The sequence below is a fragment of the Moschus berezovskii genome, chromosome 1 (genome assembly GCF_049115385.1).
Source record: "Moschus berezovskii isolate FMDL1 chromosome 1, NW_MosBer_1.0, whole genome shotgun sequence".
In the NCBI taxonomy this organism is placed as follows: domain Eukaryota; kingdom Metazoa; phylum Chordata; class Mammalia; order Artiodactyla; family Moschidae; genus Moschus; species Moschus berezovskii.
The window spans coordinates 61,199,774-61,227,349 of NC_142460.1; the positions used below are offsets into that span (position 1 = coordinate 61,199,774).

The 27,576-nt window shown below is 37.2% G+C and overlaps 1 protein-coding gene across 4 annotated transcripts in view; it reads left to right on the forward strand.

Moving 5' to 3' along the window:
• Positions 1-27,576, forward strand: part of EPHA6 (EPH receptor A6) — a 1,038,562-nt gene that overhangs the window by 76,552 nt on the left and 934,434 nt on the right. The window lies entirely within an intron of this gene.

Sequence of the window (27,576 nt, forward strand, 5' to 3'; positions counted from 1 at the left end):
CCAGCTAAAATAAAAGGGCAATTTGTGATGCTTTTTACCTTGATTTTGTCTGTTTAAACAAATCTTCAACAATCGAGGCAGTCAGTTGTTTCTAGATATACTTGGGTTAGCTTTTCTTCCTTTTCTTAGAAATTGTATTTTTCTCATTCATGATATTCTTCCTGATACTATTCTACATTGCTTTTTTCTGTTATATTTACAAATTTAAATCTGAAAGGAGAAGATGACCCAAAATTGTTTTGTTTTTAGAATCATTAGAATGATGCTATTTGAGTTTAACCTTTATGTCAGGAGTTATTCAACAGTCACTCATTAACTTTTTATTTTCAAATAAAAATTCCTGAAAGAGTTTAATCTTTGTTTAACAGGTTTTTTGTTTCTTTAGATTTGTTTGTTTATAGCCTGTGGTTTTATTGTTTCTGAAGTTTTAATCTAATAGAGTTCTTGTCAAGTTATTTCTGAGAATGTATCTTTTAAACTAAGATTATGCTTGTACCTTCATTATCTTATTTTCATTAAAATGAATGTACATCAGTATTCATTGAATGTAGTTAGTATGTTATATTAATCACAGTTACTTTGAAGTGAATAAAGCTTCTTTTCCAGAATATCTTTCCAAGATATATATCTTTTTCTCAGTAGATGAAGTAACTTATAAGGGCTTACAAATGATTAAGTAGTCTATAAGCCCCACTTTTTCATTTTCTGAAAAAAATGGCAGTGTTAACAGTCATACTATCACTGATTTTATGTAATCATAACCAAAGAATCATATGAGGAACAGCAGGAGTTGTGTCCCTGCTCTGGTGATTATGTTTGGCTTGATCACAGGGCTGCATTTCTTAATGCAAACTGATAACCAGGAGACATAGGGACTTACAGGGTTATAAATAAACTTACTACTATCATTCTTGTAATGATTTTGTCATAGGTGTTATGAATTGGGAATTTTTCTACGTCTGGTTTATTATATAAAGAGAGGGCAGAGTTGTCTGAAAAATTATGTTTATTTCATAGTTTTCTATTTGCCAGACACTGCTCTGAGAATTTTATCCTTTTATTTTTCACAATGGGCCTTGAGGTCTGTCTTAGTTCTGTTTCCCTGCAGGAAAAACCCAGTATTAAGGAGAATATGGAACAAAAGATACTAAGAATTTATAGGCCAGGTAGTGAGTGATGTACTTCAATACATGCTGTATTATTTCTGACTCTAGTGCCTGTATACTTATGATGGCCCTGCAAGCAGAGGAGAGGAGGATTGAAAACTTTATGAAAAGCCAGTTACTTATGTGTGCTATTTGCATAATTGATTCAGATATTTTCTCCCCTTGATAAACATACTGCTAAACTGAAATGTGCATTTTGGGCACCAACCAAGAAGGAACAGGAAAAGAGAGAAAGAAGAAGGAAAGGAAACTACAGTAGAAAATAAATATGATAGAATAAGGTAGCAAAGGAAAAGATGGTTAAAAATTCATTGAGCATTTACCACATCTAGGCTTTGTTCAAAGCACTTTACTCACATGAGTTCTAGAAATCAAGTATAAATTTTCTCTGTTGAAAGATGTGAACCTGAGGTACGTTAAATAACATCTACATGGTCACAGAGCGAGGAAGTAATTCAGAAAAATTTCTAAGCCAAACGTATTTTAATCTTCACATGTATCTGTGGTCATTTCACAGCTCAGTGCTTTTTATTTAAGATTCTGCCATGTAAAGATAAAGGGCAATGACCAATATATAGACTGCAGAGGGAAAAGTAATACAAGGATTCAGACATTAAAAAGTAACCCAAATACTCAATTACCTTGGCATATCACTGATGGGGTAGGCTATATTACTTTTAGATTGTCACCCAGATAATAATGCATATATGGACAATGTCAGCGGTAGGAATTCTTGAAAATTGGAGCACATTTTATAAGAGATATGGATGAAGCTTCATGAATTAGATAAATCAAAGGTGAATCAAGGGAAATAGTAAAATGGATAGAAGATATTAGTAAATTTTAAAGAAAATACACAGCTTAAGTTTCTCTTTTAATGAAAAGAATAGGTTACTGACAAGAATAGAGCTTTCAGTTCAGTTGATCAGTCATGTCTGATTCTCTGCGACCCCATGAACTACAGCATGCTAGGCTTCCCTTGTCCATCACCAACTCCCAGAGTCTACTCAAGCTCATGTCCATTGCGTTGGTGATGCCATCCAACCATCTCATCCTCTGTTGTCCCCTTGTCCTCCCGCCTTCAGTCTTTCCCAGCATCAGGGTCTTTTCTAGTGAGTCGGTTCTTCACATCAGGTGGCCAAAGTATTGGAGTTTCAGCTTCAACATCAGTCTTCCAATGACTATTTAGGACTGATTTCCTTTAGGATTGACTGGTTTGATCTCTGTGCAGTCCAAAGGACTCTCAAGAGTCTTCTCCAACACTATAGTTCAAAAGCATCAATTCTTCCTCACTCAGCTTTCTTTATAGTCCAACTCTGACATACATACATGACTACTGGAAAAATCATAGCTTTGACTAGATGGGACTTTGTTGGCAAAGTAGTGTCTCTGCTTTTTAATATGCTCTCTAGGTTGGTCATAACTTTTCCTCCAAGGAGCAAATGTCCTAATTTCATGGCTGCAGTCACCTTCTGCAGTGATATTGGAGCCCCCCAAAATAAAGTTTCTGTATCCATTGTTTCCCTGTCCATTTGCCAGGAAGTGATGGGACCAGATGCCATGATCTTAGTTTTCTGAATATTGATTTTTAAGCCAACTTTTTTACTCTTTCATTTTTTATCAAGAGGCTCTTTAGCTCTTCTTCACTTTCTGCCATTAGGATGTTGTCATCTGTGTATCTGTTATTGATATTTCTCCTGGCATTCTTGATTCCAGCTTGTGTATCATCCAGCTCGGCATTCTGCATGAATAGAGCTTTACTTGGTGCTATTTATAGGTTAAAACAAGTGAGTAGATAAGCAGAAAGGATGGAAAAACTTTGAGCCATGGTAATTTGAATGGCCATTTAACTAAAGTTGCCTTTTCTCAGAGATACTACTTAAGTTGGTTTTACAAATATGTAAAGACAACTAGATGATGTATTTGACAACCTTTTGACATAAAGCATATCTGGTGTTTTTCTGAATAAAGTATTTCCTAGGAATAACTTTTAAATTGATAAGATTTTCTTCATTTAAAGAAATTAACAAATATTTTTGAAATAAAAATGTATGATTTACATTATAAATCATATAAAATATGTGACTTAGTAAATTATCTCATACTGGTTTTTTTATTTTTATTTTTTTAACTTAAAATGCCCATTTTACCCATAGTAACATGCTGACTGGTGTAGTTACAGTAGTAGACATTCATTTTGTGCCTGTAGAGAAAACCACTTCAGGTTATATGAGTAAAACGTAAGCACCTTTGGTTAGCAAATATGAAAAATAGATGAGTAATCTTGAGCAAATGATTCTTTAGGCTTTCAAAAATGAAAATAAAACATATTTATTCTGAAATGCTTGTCAACTCATTTTTGCCAATACTGAAAACATACTTTTAAAAAAAGTCATGTCCTGAATTCAGTTTAACAAGGTGCTATTTTACGTTCTTGGTGACAGGTACTCTTGAAGTTTAAAAATAATATCTTCACAGTCTTAATGCCAATGAGAGTATCTTCAGGTAATTCTCAGTAATGTTTTGTGAAAGAATAATAAAGGGAGGAATGAATTCTGGTCAAGGAAAATTGGTTGTAGGATGTAACATATCCATAACATATCAGCTATTTCTTATACCCTGAGGGAATCACAGGTGGGCTGGAAGAGAGGGTAGAAGCACCTTTTAGAAAAAGAGAATGACTTGAAGACAGGCACACTATTCTCAGTGTGCATTAGGTTTTAGGAATGTTCAGAATAATTTGTGTGGCTGAAGGGAAGAGATGTGGTGGATAGTGAGTGAAAGCTGCTCAGTCGTGTCTGACTCTTTGCCACCCCATGGAATTCTCCAGGCCAGAATACTGAGCCGTTCCCTTCTCCAGGGGATCTTCTCAACCCAGGTATCAAACCCAGGTCTCCCACATTGTGGCTGGATTCTTTACCAGCTGAGCCACAAGGGAAGCCTAAGAATACGGGAGTGGGTTGCCTATCCCTTATCCAGGGGATCTTTCAGACCCAGGAATCCAAGCAGAGTCTCCTGCATTGCAGGTGGATTCTTTACCAGTTGAGCTACCAGCGAAGCCATTTACATAAGCTTTTTAAAATATAAAGTGACAATATGAAGCAGTGTGACAGGTTTCCTCTGTCGCTTCTAAACTGGTTTAGAAGGCAGTCCCCAGAATTCCAGTAATGCTGTGGAAATAGTACCATTTTAATTTACAAACAGGATACATTGCATTCAGCTCGGAGCCCAGGGATCTAAGTTCTAGTTGCCATCTTGCACCATGTGATCCTGAATACTCTCAACTTCTGAAATCAGAAGCCTCATGACAGAAGGAAAGGGGGTGAATCAGGCTATCCGAAATATCCTTTCCAGTTCTGTACTTTGTAATTCTGTGAAATCAGAGTAGCATGTCCCAGGCTGTTTGGGATCAGGGAATTGAGAACCTAAGTTCATGTATAGTACTTTTAGTCTTCATACTTCTTTATTGAGTCCTGTTCTTAGTAAATATATTTCCACATTCTTTGTATTTAAGTATATTTAAATAGTCTCTCCATCATTACCAATAAAAATCGTTTCTCAAGAATGAACTTTTCGTCTAGCTATTTCATAGAAGACTTTGAATTTCAGTGTCTGAATTGATTTCTGTATAGTGTACCTCAACCCCCGTAAGTAGAAATAAAAGTAAAAACTTTCTGAATTCTCTTGAACAGTCAAAAAATATTGAAGCTTTCTTTTTTTAAGACAGTAATATAAATACTTGGAAGTGAAAGACAACTTGGAAAATTGTTAGGAAATAATGTTCAAAATAGAGGCTTTATTGATATGTTGAGAACAGAGTGAAGTTGAATAATTGTATTTGTATAGAGAATAGAGCTTGGTTTTAGAAAAGAATGAATACATCAGTGAATTGGGGAACCAGTGGTTATAATTCTTAACCCTGTGCTCTCCTGTCTGATGTTAAGTGTTTTATATCTGCATAATTAAAATCTGTTAATAACTTTATCCTGTAAATGTCCTTTCTATCCTCTGTCTGTCAGTATACTACACTAAGGTGGTAAAATGATGATCTGGTACAGTAGCTAACAGAGTGCCATGATGATCAGTGAAAGAATGCTACATGCAGCACTATAGAAGTTACCTGAATACAGTCAAAGTGTTTTTATAAATATTAGGTATAGGCAGATACCCTGGATTTTCTATTTGCTATTAGTAACAAATAACTCATTAATACTAAATTTTACTATGTGCAAAACTGAAGAAGCTATTTTAATTTTGAAAGTTTCCTGAGAGGGAGACAGTTTTTAAGAAGTCATGTTATTTCAATGCTAATAAGAAAAAATAAACACCAAAGACATAGCTCATGCAATAACTTTGTACAAAATAAGCAATTAAAAATATATATGTCGTGAGTTTGTTCTCATAATCTGAAAATGTATGAAATAAAATTATATCAATTTTCTTGACACATTAACTCTCAGGTTCACTCCTTTTCTTTGATGCTTTTATTTACTCAGTTTATTCATTTTTTTAATTAGCTTTTTATTTTTTTATTAATTTATTTTAATTGGAGGCTAATTACTTTACAGTATTGTATTGGTTTTGCCATACATTGACATGAATCTGCCCAGGGTGTACATGTGTTCCCCATCTTGAACCCCCCTCTCACCTCCCTCCCCATCCCATCCCTCTGGTTCATCCCAGTACACCAGCCCCGAGCATCCTATATACAAATATATAAAACTGTAGATGAAAAGGAATACAATAAGAAGGTATATTAGTTAAATTTGACATTCAAATCCCTAATAATCTTTATATATCAGTCCCTGTTCAGCGCCTCACAACAGTAGGAGTTTGTCATATTGGGGCATCTTGTCTCAATATTAACTCTTACTAATAAAGAGTAACTGCTATTAACCAGAAAAATAAAAAGGCTTTCATGATTAAAACCTTATATTGTTTTCCTTGAGACTTAGTAGTCATATTTGATACTTCTTAAACTTTAATAGCCATGTGGCTTTTTTGTTTTAATACTGTAATTGAAAAGGTAATGTTTTTGGGTAGTCACATTATGGCTATTAAAGGTATGCATACTTAATAAAACCTGATAGTTAAAGCATAGTATTTCATATGTAATTCTATAAAATATTATATAATTTATACCTAAAATTATATATACTTAATGTGGATGGAAAAATTTTATTTTTAAGCATTCAATTGACTCACCTGAAATATTTTTTTTTACTTATAGTAATATTTTTAGTGAGGAAATGAAATATTTGCTTGTTCTGGATTTTTTTACCCACTCTCCTCTTTTGGCTACTTCTATGTGTTCATTGGAAGGACTGATGCTAAAGCTGAAACTGCAATACTTTGGCCACCTCATGCGACGAGTTGACTCACTGGAAAAGACTCTGATGCTAGGAAAGGTTGGGGGCGGGAGGAGAAGGGGACGACAGAGAAAGAGATGGCTGGATGGCATCACCGACTCTGTGGACATGAGTTTGAGTGAACTCCGGGAGTTGGTGATGGACAGGGAGGCCTGGTGTGCTGTGATTCATGGGGTCGTGGAGAGTCAGACACGACTGAGCGACTGAACTGAACTGAACTGAAGTGCATATAGATCAGATCTAGTTTACAAGGTTGAATGGACACAGATTTATGCACTTCAGTATTCAAAATCCAATTTCCCTTTCAACAGTAAAGTAGGCTTTAACAAAGTTTTAAGAGAAAACTGAATGTTAGTAGGAAGAAAAAGTGCTATTGGATAGTGAGCTACATTTTATATTGACTATGAAAGAGATTGGAAAACATTCTCAGATGTCAAACATTGGTTTCAAATGTATATTATATGTATTTCATACATGTATGACTTAGATGATCATTAGGGTTTGAATAATGTAAGGCCATAGAAGGCATGTGATCTTATCTGTTAAATATAGTGAATTAGTTTTAGGAAATTTACTCTGAGATAGGAAAATAAGGATAAGTCATTCATGCCTAGATGAAAGTTATGAGTGAACCTAGCATTTCAATTACTAATGATTCTTATATTGAAAAAAATTAATGATTTTTATAATAAAAGAGGCTTATATTGCAATTAAACTGTGTAGAAAGATAGTTTATCCCATATATCAGATCCTATTATTTTCTAATATCATTGATCCTAAGCTGAAAAATCAAAGTAGAATGTGTTGACAATAGAGAATAGAATACCTAAGTTAATTTATGCATTTCATATAGAAAGAACCAATTTATTATAGTACCTGATTTTAGTGCTGCATTTTTTGTACATGTTATATTATACTGAAATTTTCCAAAACTACATGTATGTGTTTGAATTCTTGGAATATAAGCTTTAGTGATAATTTAATGTTAAAAATGGATGTCAGTTACTATTTTCAAAACTGATACCTAAGTAGTTCTTTTCTCTGAGAAACTTAACAATGTATATGGTAGTTTTCTAAATGTCTATCAGATTAATTTCAATCATATTGTTTCACATTTGAAAGAAATTACTTTTCAGTTTCAAAAGTTTTCATTGTCCTAGCCTGGTACTCAGAGATTCTTGCCTCAGTTATTCCCAGTCTGCTAATGAGCCACTTAGAGGCATTCTTCATTTTCCATTATATTGTTCTTGATTGCTACCATTACTGTTTGATTTGTTCTTAGGATTTCCATGTCTTTGCTTATTACATTATCCCTCTGTTCTTTCCTGTTGTCTAAGTTACCACTAAAGCCCTTAGCATATTAACCATAGATTTTAATAATTCCTGGTCTGATAATTCAAACATTCGTGCCATGCCTGACTCTGGTTCTGATGTTTCTTCTCTTTAAACAGTGATTTTTTTCTGTCAGTACATCTTTTAAATTTTAATTGAAAGGTGGACATGATATCTGGGTAAAAGGAACTGATGTAACTAGGCCTTTAGTAAAGTAGTGGTAATGTGTGGGGGAGAGGAAAATATTGTATAGTCCTATAATTAAGTCTAAGTCTTTTAATGAGCCTGTACCTCTGGACTATGAAGTTTACCAGGGCTTTTCAATTTTCTTTTCCCTCATTAAGTGGACAGGATGGCTAGAGGGAGCTGAAGTTGGGTTTCTCCCTCCTCTACACAGAAATCTGGAACTGGCTGGAGCTGGATATTTTCCTTTCCTCTGGTAGGTTCAGTTCAGTTCAGTTGCTCAGTCGTGTCCGATTCTTTGCGACCCCATGAATAGCAGCAGGCCAGGCCTCCCTGTCCATCACCAACTTCCGGAGTTCACTCAAACTCAAGTCCATCTAGTCAGTGATGCCATCCAGCCATCTCATTCTCCATCATCCCCTTCTCCTCCTGCCCCCAATCCCTCCCAGCATCAGAATCTTTTCCAGTGAATCAACTCTTCGCATGAAGTGGCCAAAGTATTGGAGTTTCAGCTTCAGCATCAGTCCTTCCAATGAACACCCAGGACTGATAGGCTCTGTTAAAACCCCAGATCCCAGCAGGCAGTTAAGGCCCTAGGAAAGTATTTTCTCCTCAGGGCAGGCCTTATTAAGAAGAGCCAAATCATCTGGCATATTTCAAAGGGATTAATTTACATTTTCAACTGTTATCAATATTGTATAGTTAGAGGTGTCTGAAACCTTTGTTTATAGAGTTTCACAAATTATGATTATGCTTTATTTTCTCTCCCTTCTGGTTTTATACAAAGAACTTTCTGAAATTTTCACTTTCTCATCACTTCAGTCACTACTGATAGTAGATGGTTTTAAGTCCATTTAATCTAAAAATGAATCAAGCTTATATGCCTTTGATTGCATGATATTACTACTGTTATTCTGCCAATAAAGCAGGACTTTTGAGTTTCTCATGAATAGTAGACCATGACACACCCAAGAGCTTGTCAAAATTTAACTCCACATATCGTGACTTCACAGGAGACCTAATAAAATCCTCTCCCAAAACATTCAAATTCTCGTCATGAGTCTGCAGTAAGAACTGTACTTAAGCATTTTATATATTTTTCATTTAATCCAAATAATATCAATGTGAAGTAAGTATTATTAGCACCATTTTACAAATGGAAAAAAAAAGCACTGAACCTGAGAAAAGTTACATCACCTGCCCAAATGTCTAGTGACATTTAGCTGGTACTAAAACCAGGGTCATTCAGTCTCAAAGCCAGGATTGTTAGCCACGCAGTGTACCATGAATTGATTTTCAACATTGTGATTGGTGCTATGGACAGTGTAAAATAATCCATACATTTACTCAAGTGCAGTCTTAACCTAGTTATAGTGTTATTACAATGATACAGATTTTGTGTCAAAAGATATGTGGTTATTGGAAAGTGCTAAAAAACAGATTAACTCATCTTTGAAGGGCAAAGGATATCCCAAAGGTAAAAATGGTTAATTATTAAGTACAGTCATTTAGTCAGTGTCATAACAATATTTGGTGCATATTTACATTTTTTTTTCTCTTAGAAAAGAACTAAAGAAATATTCCTCTAGTGTATTTCTTTGGAGTCTATTCTTTCATGTTTCATGTTAATAACTACATCTTAAATGTATTTTTCTTATTGACTGTAAACTAAAGGGTAAAATATAGAGTTCAGTTCGTCACTCAGTTGTGTCCGACTCTTTGCAACCCTATGGACTGCAGCACATGAGGTTTCCTCATGTGCATAATAGGCTCCAGTTTCATCCACCTCATTAGAACTGATCCAAATGTATTCTTTTTGATGGCTGAGTAATACTCCATTGTGTATATGTACCAAAGCTTTCTTATCCATTCGTCTGCAAATGGACATCTAGGTGGCTTCCATGTCCCGGCTATTATAAACAGTGCTGCAATGAACATTGGAGTACATGTGTTTCTTTCAATTCTGGTTTCCTCGTTGTGTATACCCAGGAGTGCGATTGCTGGATCATATGGCAGTTCTATTTCCAGTTTTTTGAGGAATCTCCACACTGTTCTCCATAGTGGCTGTACTAGTTTGCATTCCCACCAACAGTGTAAGAGGGTTCCTTTCTCTCCACATCCTCTCCAGCATTTATTGCATGTGGACTTTTGGATAGCAGCCATTCTGACTGGTGTGAAATGGTATCTCATTGTGGTTTTGATTTGCATCTCTCTGATTATGAGGGATGTTGAGCATTTTTTCATGTGTTTGTTAGCCATCTTTCTGTCTTCTTTGGAGAAATGTCTGTTTAGTTCTTTGGCCCATTTTTTGATTGGGTGATTTATTTTTCTGGAATTGAGCTGCAGGAGCTGCTTGTATATTTTGGAGATTAATCCTTTATCAGTTGCTTCATTTGCTATTATTTTCTCCCATTCTGAAGGCTGTCTTTTCACCTTACTTATAGTTTCCTTTGCTGTGCAGAAGCTTTTGATTTTAATTAGGTCCCATTTGTTTATTTTTGCTTTTATTTCCAGTATTCTGGGAGGTGGGTCATGGAGGATCCTGCTGTGATTTATGTCGGAGAGTGTTTCGCCTACGTTCTCCTCTAGGAGTTTTATAGTTTCTGGTCTTACATTTAGCTCTTTAATCCATTTTGAGTTTATTTTTGTGTATGGTGTTAGGAAGTGTTCTAGTTTCATTCTTTTACAAGTGGCTGACCAGTTTTCCCAGCACCACTTGTTAAAGAGACTATCTTTTCTCCATTGTATATTCTTGCCTCCTTTGTCAAAGATAAGGTGTCCATAGGTGCATGGATTTATCTCTGGGCTTTCTATTTTGTTCCATTGATCTATATTTCTGTCTTTATGCCAGTACCATACTGTCTTGATGACTGTGGCTTTGTAGTAGAGCCTGAAGTCCGGCAGGTTAATTCCCCCAGTTCCATTTTTCTTCCTCAAGATTGTTTTGGCTATTTGAGGTTTTTTGTATTTCCATACAAATTGTGAGATTATTTGTTCTAGTTCTGTGAAAAATATCGTTGGTAGTTTGATAGGGATTGCATTGAATGTATAAATTACTTTGGGTAGTATACTCATTTTTACAATATTTATTCTTCCAATCCATGAACATGGTATATTTCTCCATCTATTAGTGTCCTCTTTGATTATTTTCAGTAGTGTTTTATAGTTTTCTATGTACAAGTCTTTTGTTTCCTTAGGTAGATATATTCCTAAGTATTTAATTCTTTTCATTGCAACAGTGAACGGAATAGTTTCCTTAATTTCTCTTTCTATTTTCTCATTATTAGTGTATAGGAATGCAAGGGATTTCTGTGTGTTGATTTTATATCCTGCAACGTTACTGTAATCATTGATTAGCTCTAGTAGTTTTCTGGTAGAGTCTCTAGGGTTTTCTGTGTAGAGGATCATGTCATCAGCGAACAGTGAAAGCTTTACTTCTTCTTTTCCAATTTGGATTCCTTTTATGTCTTTTTCTGCTCTGATTGCTGTGGCCAAAACTTCCAGAACTATGTTGAATAGTAGTGGTGAGAGTGGGCACCCTTGTCTTGTTCCTGACTTTAGGGGAAATGCTTTCAGTTTTTCACCATTGAGGATAATGTTTGCTGTGGGTTTGTCATATATAGCTTTCATTATGTTGAGGTATGTCCCTTCTATTCCCAGTTTCTGGAGGGTTTTTATCATAAATGGATGTTGAATTTTGTCGAAGGCTTTCTCTGCATCTATTGAGATAATCATATGATTTTTATTTTTCAGTTTGTTAATGTGGTGTATTATGTTGATTGATTTGCGGATATTGAAGAATCCTTGCCTTCCTGGGATAAAGCCCACTTGGTCATGATGTATGACCTTCTTAATGTGTTGTTAGATTCTGATTGCTAGAATTTTGTTAAGGATTTTTGCATCTATGTTCATCAGTGATATTGGCCTGTAGTTTTCTTTTTTTGTGGGGTCTTTACCAGGTTTTGCGATTAGGGTGATGGTGGCCTCACAGAATGAGTTTGGAAGTTTCCCTTCCTCAGCAATTTTCTGGAAAAGTTTGAGTAGAATAGGTGTTAGCTCTTCTCTAAATTTTTGGTAGAATTCGGCTGTGAAGCTGTCTGGACCTGGGCTTTTGTTTGCTGGAAGATTCCTGATTACAGCCTCTAGTTCTGTGCTTGTGATGGGTCTGTTCAGATTTTCTATTTCTTCCTGGTTCAATTTTGGAAAGTTGTACCTTTCTAGGAATTTGTCCATTTCTTCCAGGTTATTCATTTTATTGCCATATAATTGCTGATATTATTCTCTAATAATCCTTTGTATTTCTGTGTTGTCGGTTGTGATCTCTCCATTTTCATTTCTAATTTTATTGATTTGGTTCTCCCTTTGTTTCTTGATAAGTCTGGCTAGTGGTTTGTCAGTTTTATTTACCTTCTCAAAGAACCAGCTTTTGGCTCTGTTGACTTTTGCTATGGTCTCTTTTGTTTCTTTTGCATTTATCTCTGCCCTAATTTTTACGATTTCTTTCCTTCTACTGACCCTGGGGTTCTTCATTTCTTCCTTTTCTAGTTTCTTGTTTCTTGATGTGTGCCTGTATTGCTATGAACTTCCCCCTTAGCACTGCTTTTACAGTGTCCCAGAGGTTTTTGGTTGTTGTGTTTTCATTTTCATTCATTTCTATGCATATTTTGATTTCTCTTTTGATTTCTTCTATGATTTGTTCATTACTCAGCAGCGTGTTGTTCAGCCTCCATATGTTGGCATTTTTAATAGTTTTTCTCCCGTAATTGAGATCTAATCTTACTGCATTGTGGTCAGATTAGATGCTTGGAATGATTTCAATTTTTTTGAATTTACCAAGGCTAGATTTATGGCCCAGGATGTGATCTATCCTGGAAAAGGTTCTGTGTGCGCTTGAGAAAAACGTGAAATTCATTGTTTTGGGGTGAAATGTCCTATAGATATCTATTAGGTCTAACTGGTCTATTGTATCATTTAAAGTTTGTGTTTCCTTGTTAATTTTCTGTTTAGTTGATCTATCCATAGCTGTAAGTGGGGTATTAAAATCTCCCACTATTATTGTATTGTTTTTAATTTCCCCTTTCATACTTGTTAGGAATTTTCTTACATATTGCGGTGCTCCTATGTTGGGTGCATAAATATTTATAATTGTTATATCTTCATCTTGGATTGATCCTTTGATCATTATGTAGTTTCCTTCTTTGTCTCTTTTCACAGCCTTTGTTTTAAAGTCTATTTTATCTGATATGAGTATTGCTACTCCTGCTTTCTTTTGGTCTCTATTTGCGTGGAATATCTTTTTCCAGCCCTTCACTTTCAGGCTGTATGTGTCCCTCGTTTTGAGGTGGGTCTCTTGCAGACAACATATATGGGGGTCTTGTTTTTGTATCCATTCAGCCAGCCTTTGTCTTTTGGTTGGGGCATTCAACCCATTTACGTTTAAGGTAATTATTGATAAGTACAATCCCATAGCCATTTTATTTATTGCTTTGGGTTCAAGTTTATACACCCTTTCTGTGTTTCCTGTCTAGAAAAGATCCTTTAGCATTTGTTGGAGAGCTGGTTTGGTAATGCTGAATTCTCTCAGCTTTTGCTTGTCTGTAAAGCTTTTGATTTCTCCTTCATATTTGAATGAGATCCTTGCTGGGTACAGTAGTCTGGGCTGTAGGTTATTTTCTTTCATCACTTTAAGTATGTCTTGCCATTCCCTCCTGGCCTGAAGAGTTTCTGTTGAAAGATCGGCTGTTATCCTTATGGGAATCCCCTTGTGTGTTATTTGCTGTTTTTCCCTTGCTGCTTTTAATATTTGTTCTTTGTGTTTGATCTTTGTTAATTTGATTAATATGTGTCTTGGAGTATTTTGCCTTGGGTTTATCCTGTTGGGGACTCTCTGGGTTTCTTGGACTTGGGTGATTAATTCTTTCCCTATTTTAGGGAAGTTTTCAACTATTATCTCCTCAAGTATTCTCTCATGGTCTTTCTTTTTGTCTTCTTCTTCTGGGATTCCTATGATTCAAATGTTGGAGCGTTTAACATTGTCCCAGAGGTCTCTAATATTGTTCTCATTTCTTTTAATTTGTTTTTCTTTTTTCCTCTCTGTTTCATTTCTACAATTCTATCTTCTAGCTTGCTTATCCTGTCTTCTGCCTCTGTTATTCTACTGTTTGTTCCCTCCAGAGTGTTTCTGATCTCATCTATTGCATTATTCATTGTATATTGACTCTTTTTTATTTCCTCTAAGTCCTTATTAAACCTTTCTTCCATCTTCTCAATCCTTTTCTCCAGGTTATTTATCTGTAACTCCATTTTGCTTTCAAGATTTTGAATCATTTTCAGCACCAAAATTTGAAATTCTTTATCAGGTAGATTCCCTATATCTTCCTCTTTTGTGTGTGTTGGTGGGCATTTATCTTGTTCCTTTACTTGCTGGGTATTTCTCTGCCTCTTCATCTTGCTTATATTGCTTTGCTTTGGGTGGCCTTTCCCTCTTCTGGCAGTTTGTGGAGTTCTCTTTATTATGTAGTTTCCTCACTGTGTGTGGGGTTGGACAGGTGACTTGTCAAGGTTCCCTGGTTATGGAAGCTTGTGTCGGTGTTCTGGTGGGTGGAGCTGGATTTCTTCTCTCTGGAGTGCAATGAAGTGTCCAGTAGTGAGTTATGAGATGTCAGTGGGTTTGGAGTGACTTTGGGCAGCCTGTATATTGAAGCTCAGGGCTAGTTTCCTGTGTTACTGGAGATTTTGCGTGGTATGTCTTGCTCTGGAACTTGTTGACCCTTGGGTGGTGCTTGGTTTTAGTGTAGGTATGGAGACGTTTGATGAGCTCCTATCGATTAATGTTCCCTGGAGTCAGGAGTTCTCTGGTGTTCTCAGGATTCGGGCTTAAGCCTCTTGCCTCTGGTTTTTGGTCTTATTCTTAGAGTAGCCTCTAGACGTCTCTATCTGTTGTTTCCAAGGTGGTTCCCTCTGTTTTAGCTTCTGTTTGCTGGTCTCTTCAGTGTCTAATTTCCGCCCTGATACTAGGGGGCGGGTGGACACTTTTTAAGGCTCAGTTGTTCAGTCCTGTTCTGGGAAGGGAGGAACGCTGCAGATGAATATCTCTGGCGTCTGTGGGGAGTGCTCGCAGCATCTCGGTCACACTGGGTTTGCCCCTGCTCGCAACGCATGTGTTGTCCCAGTCTACACTGCACAGGCTCTAGGTTGCTCTGCCGGGAACTGTCCGAGGCCGGCGCCAGGTTGTATGCACTTCCCAGGTCTGAGCGGCTCAAGTTCAGGTTCTCAGGTACTCCACAAAGGCGCAGACTTGGTTGAGCCTGCGTTTTGTGCCTTCCCCGGTCCGAGCAGCTCAGGGGACCAGGAGTTTGGCGAGCGCGGTCTCTGCGACTTATCGCCTCCCCAGTCCCCGCCACTCAGTTTTCTGGGTGTACAACCAGCGCACCTTCTCAGGGGGATATCGACCGGCCCGAGCCCAAGAAGTCCTGATTAGCAACAAGCCTGCCTGCAGTTTGTATCAGATGCCTTTCTGGGGCCGTGGTTGCCCCCTCCGGCTCTGGCTGCCCTCCCTGCCTGTCTCGGCGGGGAATGGGGGATGGGCCGACCGCAGCCGGCTCGCTCTGTTCAGTCCTTTATTCTGTGAGTGGGGCTGGCCGAGTCTTAGGTTAGAGCTTTCCGCCTTTTCGTGGGGAAGCTATCCCACAGTCTGCTTTGCTCTCCCCAGTTCTCTCAAATTGTTCTTGCGGCATTCAAGCCCAGTCCTCTCTCTAAGCAGTTCAGCCGGCTCCTCCCTGCCCAGCCCCCGCTTGCTAATGGCGTATGCAGGGTCTGCGCTGCTTCTCCGCTGGGAGTTACCATTTGGCGGGTAATCTGTGGGTTTTAAAAAAATCTTAAAAAAAAAAAGGAGGGCTATGTGGCCCTCTGAGATTCCAAGGCTCGCCACAGATTCGCCAGTGAGTATTTCCTGGTGTTTGGAAACTTCTCTCTTTTTAAAGCCTCCCTTCCCGGGATGGAGCTCCGTCCTTACTTCTTTTGTCTCTCTTTTTATCTTTTATGTTTTTTCCTACCTCCTTTCGAAGACAATGGGCTGCTTTTCTGGGTGCCTGACATCCTCTGCCAGTATTCAGAAGTTGTTTTGTGGACTTTACTCTGCGTTCAAATGTTCTTTTGATGAATTTGTAGGGGAGATAGTGGTCTCGCCGTCCTATTCCTCCGCAATCTTGTTCCTTCTCCCTGTCTCTGCTTTTTAATATGAAGTCTAGGTTGATCATAGGTTTTCTTCTAAAGAGCAAGCATCTTTTAATTTCATGGTTGCAGTCACCATCTGCAGTGATTTTGGAGAATTCTGAAGTCTGCCACTATTTCCATTGATTCCGCATCTATTGGTCATGAAGTGATGGGACCAGATATAGAGTTCAGTTCAGTTCAGTTCAGTCGCTCAGTTGTGTCCGACTCTCTGCGACCCCATGAATCACAGCACGCCAGGCCTCCCTGTCCATCACCAACTCCCAGAGTTCACTCAAACTCATGTCCACAGAGTCAGTGATGCCATCCAGCCATCTCATTCTCTGTCATCCCCTTCTCCTCCCGCCCCCAACCTTTCCCAGCATCAGAGTCTTTTAGTCCAACCCAAAACCCAGAACTCCTTTATCGAAATAAGTATATTAGAAATGTTACAGACATTAGGAAACACAATTAGATAAATGTTGTTAAGTTGCTAATTCATGTTTGACTCTTTTGTAACCCTGTGGACTGTAGCCCACCAGTCTCCTCCCTCCATGTAATTTCTGAGGCAAGAATACTGGAGTGGATTGCCATTTCTTTCCCCAAAGGATCCTTCCCACTCAGGGATCAAACCTGTATCTCCTGCTTTGGTAGGTGGATTCTTTACCACTGAGCCATCTAGGAAACCCCGAGAAATAGATTTTATCCTTCTCATACCATCTTCTAAGTAAATTAACCAAGAGGCATATTGAGGAGTCTCCACTATGGTTAGTGCCTGGATGCTGTGTTCCCTCAGCTGTAACTTAATGAGACAAAGGTAGATACCTGGTCAGAAGACATCCAATTAATGACTAATCAGCTACCTGTCACCTCTCACATATGATTTCCATAAATGGCTAAATCAATCACATTCTTTTTTAAAAATGTAGGGTTCTAAGTTCAGAGCTGAAGAGAATTACGATAAGAAACTTCTGCCATAAAGATACACTTAAAGATTCATGCATGAAAAAGTAGAGCAGAGGAGTTCTAATAAACCAAAGTCATGTGCAAGTAAATGTTCTAAGAGAGTGGAAAACAAAATAAAACAGCAGTTAAAGGGCAACCAGTCAGTAGTAAGAGGAGCATGGAGAACATACCACATGCAGAGAAAAATCTTGAGAAAATAAGAGTTGGGTAGTCAGCACTCCTGGAGCTGACTAGGTTGCTGCTAAATCTCCAAGCCCAGTTCTTTAATATTCTTAAAATAAATCCTATTTGCATGAGGTCCCAAATTGTAAAGGCAGATTGTAAACTTGATGATGATGATGATGACTACAATGATGACAGGAGAAAAAATAGGAGACAGTAGTATATTAAATTCAACCAAGAAATGTGAAAAGCCAGGAAAGTTAGGGTTCCTTGAGGAGAATACAGGAACATGAGTCACCCAGAGCAAAGGGCTTCTTTTATCAACTTTTGCATGGGTAAATGACCTCCCCTGCATGCAAGCAATTGGGGAAACAGGTGAATGAATATTATTCATTAGAGTCCATTAATTTTTAAATATTTAATACCTGAGCCACCATGAGATGTGACACTTCTCTCTGCACCATCTCAGAATATTCCTTCCTGTATAGCAATCCCTGCAAGTAAGTAAGTAAATGGATTTCTGCCTTATTTTTCACCAGTTTAATGAACATGTATTGGTTAGTGATGAAATTAATTCCATGGGAAGGTGGAGAAATAAGAGAAAAAGCAGTTAACAACAAATTAAGAAATCAGATGTGAAAGTATTTTGTGACATCTGTGAATTTGTAATTAGCTTCATATTCTCAGGGCAACTGAAAAATAAGTATATATGCTATTCATTTTCCAGTATCTCCACTGTTCTTTAATGTGTAGCCTTAAAGGTGTCTTCTTGTAAACATATCTATTTTAAAAGATGTGGTTTACTTTAATACAGCTACCTTTGATTTACATAATGTAGTCTTTTCTTTAGTCTATTTATTTTTGCATTGTTATTTATAAGACTTTAACTTAGCTTCCTACTTCTAAGAGAAGTTTCCAGTTGTCCTTTTAAAATGAATTCTTAAATTATATAATCCAAGCTAAGGTTCTGGTTTTATCAGAAAGTTCCAGATATTTGTAAATCATTTCATTTATAAATGTAAGTGTCTATGTCTCAGTCCAAAGCAAGCACATGGCAAAATTAAATTCTTTCATGAAAGCCTAAAGGATTATTAATGAAATACTAAACTAGATGAAACATAGTAAGCCACATATTTTTATAAGTTTAATTGTATTTTAAGTGATTGACTAACTGTATGCCCTGTTACCAGTCATGATGGTTTAGTCACTAAGTCGTGTCCGACTCTTGTGACCCCGTGGACTGTAGCCCACCAAGCTCCTCTATCCATGGGATTTTCCAGGCAAGAATACTGGAGTGGGTTGCCATTTTCTTCTCCAGGGGATCTTCCTGGCCCAGGGACTGAACTCTGGTCTCCTGTACTAAAGGCAGATTCTTTATCAGCTGAGCTACCAGAGAAGTTCCATGACCAGTTAACAAATTCTATTGACTCTACCTCCTAAAGCTCTTTCAAATCAGTCTTTATCACTAATGTATCAGTTTGGCTTCTCCAAATTAGCATGGTTGTGTTTTAAAGTGCCCACTTACTTTGGGTCTTCTCTGCCCCTTTCCAATCCATCCTTCATCTTGTTGCCAGAACTGATCATCTAAAGTGAAGACCTAACCATGTCCCTATTCTGCACTAATCCCTGCTTCCCTTCCCTATATCATTTAACCTGTGGCCCACAGTTTCCTCTGTTTTATTTTCAGCCACTCTACCTTCTACATTTTTGTGAGACTTTTATAGTTTCTGTCATGTAATCTGTTTCCTCTTATCTCTGGATATAAGACAATGCTGTTGAATTTATCTGGAACGTACTCTTGCCAACTCCCACCTTCTCTGGCCTTCATGTATATATGAAATGCATACATATGTACATCATACATATATATTTTTTAAGACAGAGCATATTTTCTATCTTTTATAAGAACCCTTATACTGCCAAAGGTTGAATTCAGAAACTTTTCTGAAGACACCAGGGACTCAGTGCATATCACAACATTTATCTCATGATATTTAAATGTCTGTCTCTTACTAGATTTTTAACTGTTGGAAGAATGGATTGGGTGTGTCACTTTGAGTTAGTGAAAGCCATATGACAAATGTTCAGTAAAAGTTGGTTGAATAGCTAAACAGATGTACAAGTTATAAATTTTTTAACATGCATATTGGTTAAAGGCTTATTATGCAGCTCTCACTGATTCTGGAACAATTGTTATTGACTTTGGGCATAATCAGATGTGACAAAAAGACCAAATTATTGTGAAAATTTAACTCTCTTATTCAGGATTGGTTTTGAGTGCAAGTAAAAAAGTGTATACCTTTACTCTTTTTCATATTTCGCACAATCCATTCATCTTCTTATTATCCATTTTCTCACTAAAATTGATATTGAAAAGTGGGTGGAAAAGATATTTACCTATGAAGTAAAAAGACCATAAAAGAGCTTATAAGCTATTTAAGCAATACCAGTCAAGACATAATACCCTTCCAAAGAAGTAATGATCAGTTTAGAAGAGTTGATGATCTGAATCACATCTGGGAAATATTAACCCCAGATGGTTATTGGTACTGTACCTTGTTATTAAGATGAAAATAAAAAATGAAGCATATGGATTTTTAATGGTTGATAGATGGACTGCAAACTTTAGAGAATTTATACTAACCAGTTGAACTTTCAAAAAGCATAAGTCAGTGTTAAATGTTAAATAGGTTCTGTACTCTGTATTCCATGCAATTAGTATTTTTTATTTAATGTACCACAGTAAGCAAATTAGATTCTTAAAGTGACTTGAGTTTGTTTTAGCAAAAACAAACAAAAAAAACTGTTCTGTTCATAAATGTAATGTTTACCTTAACTTAGTCTTCATGTCCCTCCTGATTAGGTAGCAATATATACAACAATAGGCTTCCCTCATAACTCAGTTGGTAAAGAATCCACCTGAAATGGAGGAGACCCTGGTTCGATTCCTGAGTTGGGAAGATCCACTGGAGATGGGATAGGCTACCCACTCCAGTATTCTTGGGCTACCCTTATGACTCAGCTGGTAAAGAATCTGCCTGCAATGCGGGAGACCTGGGTTTGATCCCTGTTTTGGGCAGATCCCTGGAGAAGGGAAAGGCTTCCCACTCCAGTATTCTGGCCTGGAGAATTCCATGGACTGTATAATTCATGGGGTTGCAAAGAGTCGGACACACTGAGTGACTTTCACTTTCACAACACATTCACATGAGTACACCTAATTGCTATGGAGGTGGAAAATATAAGTAATTCTGGGAAGAAGAGGAAATGGACTTTAGGTGAATGCTGCTGCTGCTGCTGCTAAGTCGCTTCAGTCGTGTCCGACTCTGTGCGACCCCATAGACGACAGCCCACCAGGCTCCGCCGTCCCTGGGATTCTCCACTGCCAGTTATCAGACAATATTCATTCTCCTTTTTTTTTTTTTTTCTAAGCTCTCATTAACAGAACCTTAACTTTGAGGAAGGACTATATCCAACTAAAAAACCCTTCAGTTTCTAGTGTATTTTGCAATTGTTGTTTAGTCCTTAAGTTGTGTCCTACTCTTGCGATCCCATGAACTGTAGCCCTCAAGGCTCTTCTGTCCATGGGATTTCCCAGGCAAGAATACTGATGCAGGTTGCCATTTCCTTCTCCAGGGAATCTTCTTACCCAAGTCTTCTGCATTGGTAGGCAGATTCTTTACAGCTGAGCCACCGGGGGAAGATCATTAGTTGTGATCAAAATACTATTCTAGCCAATGAGATGTAAATGGAGGTGTTTTGTGGAATTCCCAGGAAAGTTACTTAAAATGAGCTCTGTCAACTAGAAGTCAGCTTTTTGCTGACTAGATAGAATGTCTTAGAGTTTCAGCAGACACCTTGAATCCTGAGGTGAAATTGAGAATAAGATTGTATGCTAGGATGATAGAGTTGCATATTGCACAGTCATTAAAATTGTATGTGTGGTATTGACTTCAATAGCATTAGAATATTGTCCTATATAATATTCAGTGAAGTAAAGAGCAAAACATTTCTAATCTTTATTTATAAAATGTGTATGCTGTAATAACATGAAAAGAAATAAAACCACTTATTAAGAATGTTTGACTATCATTTCAGTTCAGTTCAGTTCAGTCACTCAGTCGTGTCCCACTCTTTGCGACCCCATGAATCACAGCACGCCAGCCCTCCCTGTCCATCACCAACTCCTGGAGTTCACTCAAACTCATGTCCATCGAGTCGGTGATGCCATCCAGCCATCTCATTCTCTGTCGTCTCCTTCTCCTCCCGCCCCCAATCCCTCCCAGCATCAGAGTCTTTTCCAGTGAGTCAGCTCTTCGCATGAGGTAGCCAAAGTATTGGAGTTTCAGCTTTAGCATCAGTCCTTCCAGTGAATACCCAGGATTGATCTCCTTTAGAATGGACTGGTTATAGGTCATGAGAATATGGTGATTTTGTTTTTTGTTCACATTTTGTATTTTTTAATGTTCTCTAAAGTAGGTAGATATTCCTTTTAATGTTAAAAGTGATATTTACTAAATTTTTATTTTATGTTCTGGTACATATTTTATTAATTTGTACTGCTGTGTAATTTTAAAAGGATTTAGAGTTGTTTAGTGTTGAAATTTTCCCAAACATCAAATATTAGTAGAAAATTATTTCAGGATACCCCTGGAATCCAGGGCTTAATATATAAAATTAATATAGATTAAATATATTTAGAAATATACCTTAAAATACCATTGTATGTTTTCTGAGATTAGAAAGAAATATATGCAGAATTTTATTAGATACTAAGTGATGTTATTTATAATTGACATAAAAAATAAGAAAGACTGCCTTAATTCAAATGGTAAAAATTGTGATTGAGGGAGGAAAGGATCGTCGATATTTATTCAGTAGTGTCATTAATTTTTTAAATCTTATCTATCCATCCATCCAGCAACTATTCATTAAAAGCCTATGATAGAAGACCTTTTATATACATGTTGGTTTTTGTAAATTTTTCATTTATTTATTAACTGATGATTTTTAAGTGCAAATCATCTATTCAAAATGTTATGACCAGCCTTTTGCAAAAAGGCTGTTTTTTAAAAAAATATGAACAATATGTCTGTCCTCTCTCCTGTTAGACATTAAAACACTACCACAAAATTAAAATGGTTATTTCTCCTAATATAATTCATGGTATATGATTTTAGGAAAAAATCATATAAAACCAGTTGTTGCAGTTTTATTGTAATAAAAAAGTAGTATGATTTTTAGAAATGTATTTTATTATCATTCCCATACCAATACATTGATAACAAAGTTTTTGTATCAGTACCAATTGCAATCAGTAGAACGTATTTTGTGTGTTGTATGCTGAGCTTCAGATCAGTACCACACCTCCCCTACACACACACATATACACACTCTCTAGCCCTCTCTGTTTACTGAGGCTCTTGATGCTGAGTAGTGATATTGCTGTGTATATTAACAGACAAAATTTCTTCTCAACACAGCTATTTCCTCATTATCTAATTTACTTTAAACTAAATCTTAGTAGGTTCTAGCAACAGACCACAGTGGATAAAAAAGGAGGGCAAGCTACCATTTGCTCCGGTTCTTTAGATTTACACCTAGGAAGCAAGGAGTATGTTATTCAGTCTTAAAGGCATCTTTCTGTAGTCTCAGCTATGGACTGAGACTATTTGTAGACTCATTCTTCATTTAGAAATGCAGTCTGCACCCAGTGTCTTCAAATTATGTTTTTCTGTAGCCCATTTCCTTCTACATAAAAAGAAATGTGTCATTTGTCTCTGAGCAGATGTTAACAAATATAATCAGGAATTCTAATGTAGCTGCATATATCAGAGAGAACAGCAAAATTCAGGGTTGTGCCATTTCAGTTGTGTCCAGTTCTTTGCAACCCTTTGGACTGTAGCCCACCAGGCGCCTCTGTCCATGGCACTTTTCCATGCAAAAATATTGGAGTGGTTTGCCATTTTCTCCTCGAGGGGATCTTCAGAACCCATCTCTGGCATCTCCTACGTTGGCAGGCAATTCTTTACCATTGAGCTACCTGGGAGGAGGAACGTACTCACTAATTTTAATTAAAGTGTAGTTCATATGTCCTTTATGTGAGAATTTATAAACATGGGTTCCAGAATTTATAAATATCTGTGAATGTGCTGATTGATAATGTGGACGATGTTATAGAAATCTCCATAGTGATTTTTGGCCTCAAAATTTATCTGATTTGGTAATTTCTCCCTTTGCCCAATCAAGGTATAGTGTGGAGGAATAAACTAATTTTTGTTTTCAATGGTGGACTTGCCAATACTGCCACTTAGTGCCAGAAGGCTCTTAAGGCAAAAATGTCTTGTCCCTCAATTCATAACTTTTTAATCCTAAAATCTTAAGACTTCACAACATAAAAGTGAATGAAAACTATTGATACTAAATTTTTTATATTACTGGAGTTTTAAGTAATTAATATTGTTACAGTTACCTGTCTTGAAGTAAATTTTACTAAAGAAACAAAACATTTATTGAAACTAATATTTGAAGTAATATTAAAGAAGGAAATATCTATTAAAACAAATGATACGTAATTTAAATTTAACCTTAATTAGAACAAAACTGAGCGACTGAACTGAACTGAGAACAAAACCTAGAGACAGAGGGCAGCTTTTAGATAATGCTTTACCATCATTTTCCCAACTGTGGTTAATCTTAAAGCAATGTGTGCGTGCTTAGTCACTTCAGTCGTGTCCAACTCTCTGCGACCCCATGGACCATGACCCACCAGGCTCCTCTGTCCATTGGATTCTCCAGGCAAGAATACTGGAGTGGGTTGCCATTTCCTTCTCCAGTGATAAGGTATGAAGCAAGTGAAGTGAGTGAAGTGAAGTTGTTCAGTCACGTCTGACTCTCTGCCACTCCATAGACTACAACCCACCAGGCTCTTCTGTCCATGGGATTTTCCAAGCAAGAGTGCTGGAGTGGGTTGCCATTTCCTTCTCCTCTTAAAACAATGAACTCTGTCTATATAATTATTTAATATTAAATTATCAATATTTTATTGTGAGCCATGTGAAGATAATAGATTAATACTGAAATGGGAAAACCATTGCTGATAGAAGTAACTTGTCATGGTATAGACAACAGAGAACATAGTTTAACCTCAGCAATACCTTTCTGATTTCTGCATCTCCTCCTCCTTTTCATGATTGTATATCTAATTTGGGGAGTTAGAGTAATCACTCAAAATTGCAAGGGATTTTTTATCCCATTTTTTTCCCTTTTATAAATTAGTTAATTTGTAGAACCAGTGCTTCCTTATGTATATCTGTAAGAAATGTAATTTCAGTAACCCACTAGGTAAAAAGACAAACTAATCAATAATTATTATAGATAATACTATATACTGTGTGATGATATTTGTTTATGCTTATCATGTACTAGTTTCCTAGGCTACTGTGATAAATTTTCACGGGTTGGTGGCTTAGAACAATAGCAACTTATGATCCCATAGTTTTGGAGGCCACAAGTCTGAAAGCAAGGCATTGTCAATGTCAAGCTCCCTCTGAAGTCTCTAGGAAAGAGTCCTTCTTTGCGTCTTCTGAACTTGTGGTTCAGTTCAGTTCAGTTCAGGTCAGTTGCTCAGTCGTGTCCGATTCTCCATGACCCCATGAATCACAGCACGCCAGGCCTCCCTGTCCATCACCAACTCCCGGAGTACACTCAAACTCATGTCCACAGAGTCGGTGATGCCATCCAGCCATTTCATTCTCTGTTGTCCCCTTCTCCTCCCGCCCCCAACCTTTCCCAGCATCAGAGTGTTTTCCAGTGAGTCAACTCGTCGCATGAGGTGGCCAAAGTATTGCAGTTTCAGCTTTAGCATCAGTCCTTCCAATGAACACCCAGGATTGATCTCCTTTAGAATGGACTGGTTGCATCTCCTTGCAGTACAAGGAACTCTCAAGAGTCTTCTCCAACACCACAGTTCAAAAGCATCGATTCTTCGGCGATCAGCTTTCTTCACAGTCCAACTCTCACATCCATACATGACCATGGGAAAAACCATAGCCTTGACTAGATGGACCTTTGTTGGCAAAGTAATGTCTCTGCTTTTTAATATACTATCAAGGTTGGTCATAACTTTCCTTCCAAGGAGTAAGCGTCTTTTAATTTCCTGGCTGCAATCAGCATCTGCAGTGATTTTGGAGCCCAACTTGTGGTATTGACTATTAATCCTTGGCATCCCTTGGCTTGTAGTTGTGTTGCTCCATTAGCTCAAATGGTTAAGGAGACCCAGGTTCAATCTATGGGTTGGGAAGATCCTCTGGGGAAGGGAATGGCAATCCACTCCAGTGTTCTTTCCTGGAGAATACTATGGACAGAGGAGCCTGGTGAGCTACAGTCTGTGGGGTCACAGAGTCGGACACGATTGAGCAACTAACTACTACTATTTTTGCCTCTATCTTTCTATGGCTGTCTTCTCTCTGTGTGTATCTGTGTCTTCACAGGGCTTCCTAAAATGGACACCAGTCATTGGATTTAGGGGTACCCTGATTCATTATGATCTTATCTTGATTACATCTATTTCAGATGAAGTCATTTTTACAGGCTCTAGATGAATGTGAAGTTTGTGGGGTCACTATTCAACCCAGGCCATGTCAGCATATTAATTTTTTGTAGTGCTATAAAAGGTATACTCATGATTTAAAGTAGAGCAATATGACAGTAAAATATGTGGGTTGATTCAGTATGAAGTCAGTATTTTTTCTCAGCGTCTGTTTCTTTCTTCAAGGTCAACATCTGATGTTCTGAGTATATCATCAAGTATGTACTCATCAAGAAGTAGCTGAAAAGCTAAGGAGAGTTAACCACATATGCATTAGTAAAAAATATTTGATAGTTATATGCTGGTAAAATAATTGCCCCATGTCTTCTGTCTTTTAATATTTCATTATAAGCTGTAGTCCTGTTGTCCTCGAGAATCCTATCTTTAGTAAAACTGAAAGATGTGCTGTTAAATTCCACACAGAGAATAATGGAAATAAAGGAATTTGGGAAATTTTCATACTTTCTCCAAGTTTAGGAAGTAATCTTAATTCACAGTTTTGCTATAGCCTTCAACAGCCTTATACAGATGATCCTGAAATGTTTCTGAAATGATGGAAACATGTAATCATTTTCTATTAACTCTTTGTAGTCTTATGGGTGTTACCCTCTGTCAGGGTTTGGTCTATCCTGTACTGTGACTCAATGACAAAGTAAATTATTATCCAAGATGGTTCCTTTTGAAGAAGAGATGAGCATTACTAATGATTACTTTGGGATAATAAATATAAGCAGGGCATTAAATCCTTCTAGCTATTTATTAATTTACTGATCTTCTTATTGGTAATTGGAATAACTGTGTCTCTCACATGCCTCAGCACAGATAAAAGTAATGATCAGACATAGCTTCTTTCACTCACAGTTAATATTTCATAGTCACTGAGCTAAGGAGGGGGAGGACAATAATCCAGTGAGTTGACTGCAAATTGGGGTTCTGTTTTTGCATAATCCCATGTAGGGGAGAAACTGCATATATAATTTAGAAGAAAATGTAAAAGGTATTATTTGTTTAAGTTAAAGCCTCTATGTAACAAATTAAATATTATTCTTGTACACCTGTTCCTTTAATCCTGGGTGCTTGGATTACTACAAATGATACTAAATGTTATTGAATATCATCAGAATATTATTGAAAATAATCTGAAAGGAGACTTAAGTGTTCTTTAATAAAAAAAAAAAGTTCCACTAATCCTGATGATTACCCTTCATGGCAAATAGATGGGGAACAAATGAAAATAGTGACAGACTTTATTTTCTTGGGCTCCAAAATCACTATAGATGGTGACTGCAGCCATGAAATTAAAAGATGCTTGCTCCTTGGAAGAAAAGCTATGACAAACCTAGACAGCATATTAAAAAGTGGACATCACTTTGCCAACAAAGGTCCATGTAGTCAATGAAGGAAAGTTACATGGCTCAAAATAGCCTGGAGTTAAAACTCCCTTCTGGGTCCTCCCCACCATTCTATACAAACCAAAGAACTCTCTCACTGAAGAAAAAAAATGGACATTAAATATGATTACTCTCAGGTCCCAGCTGGTCCAGCTTCTGACTGATCTCCAGAATTCCTTGTCCCAGCTGTTTAAGCGATAACTAGT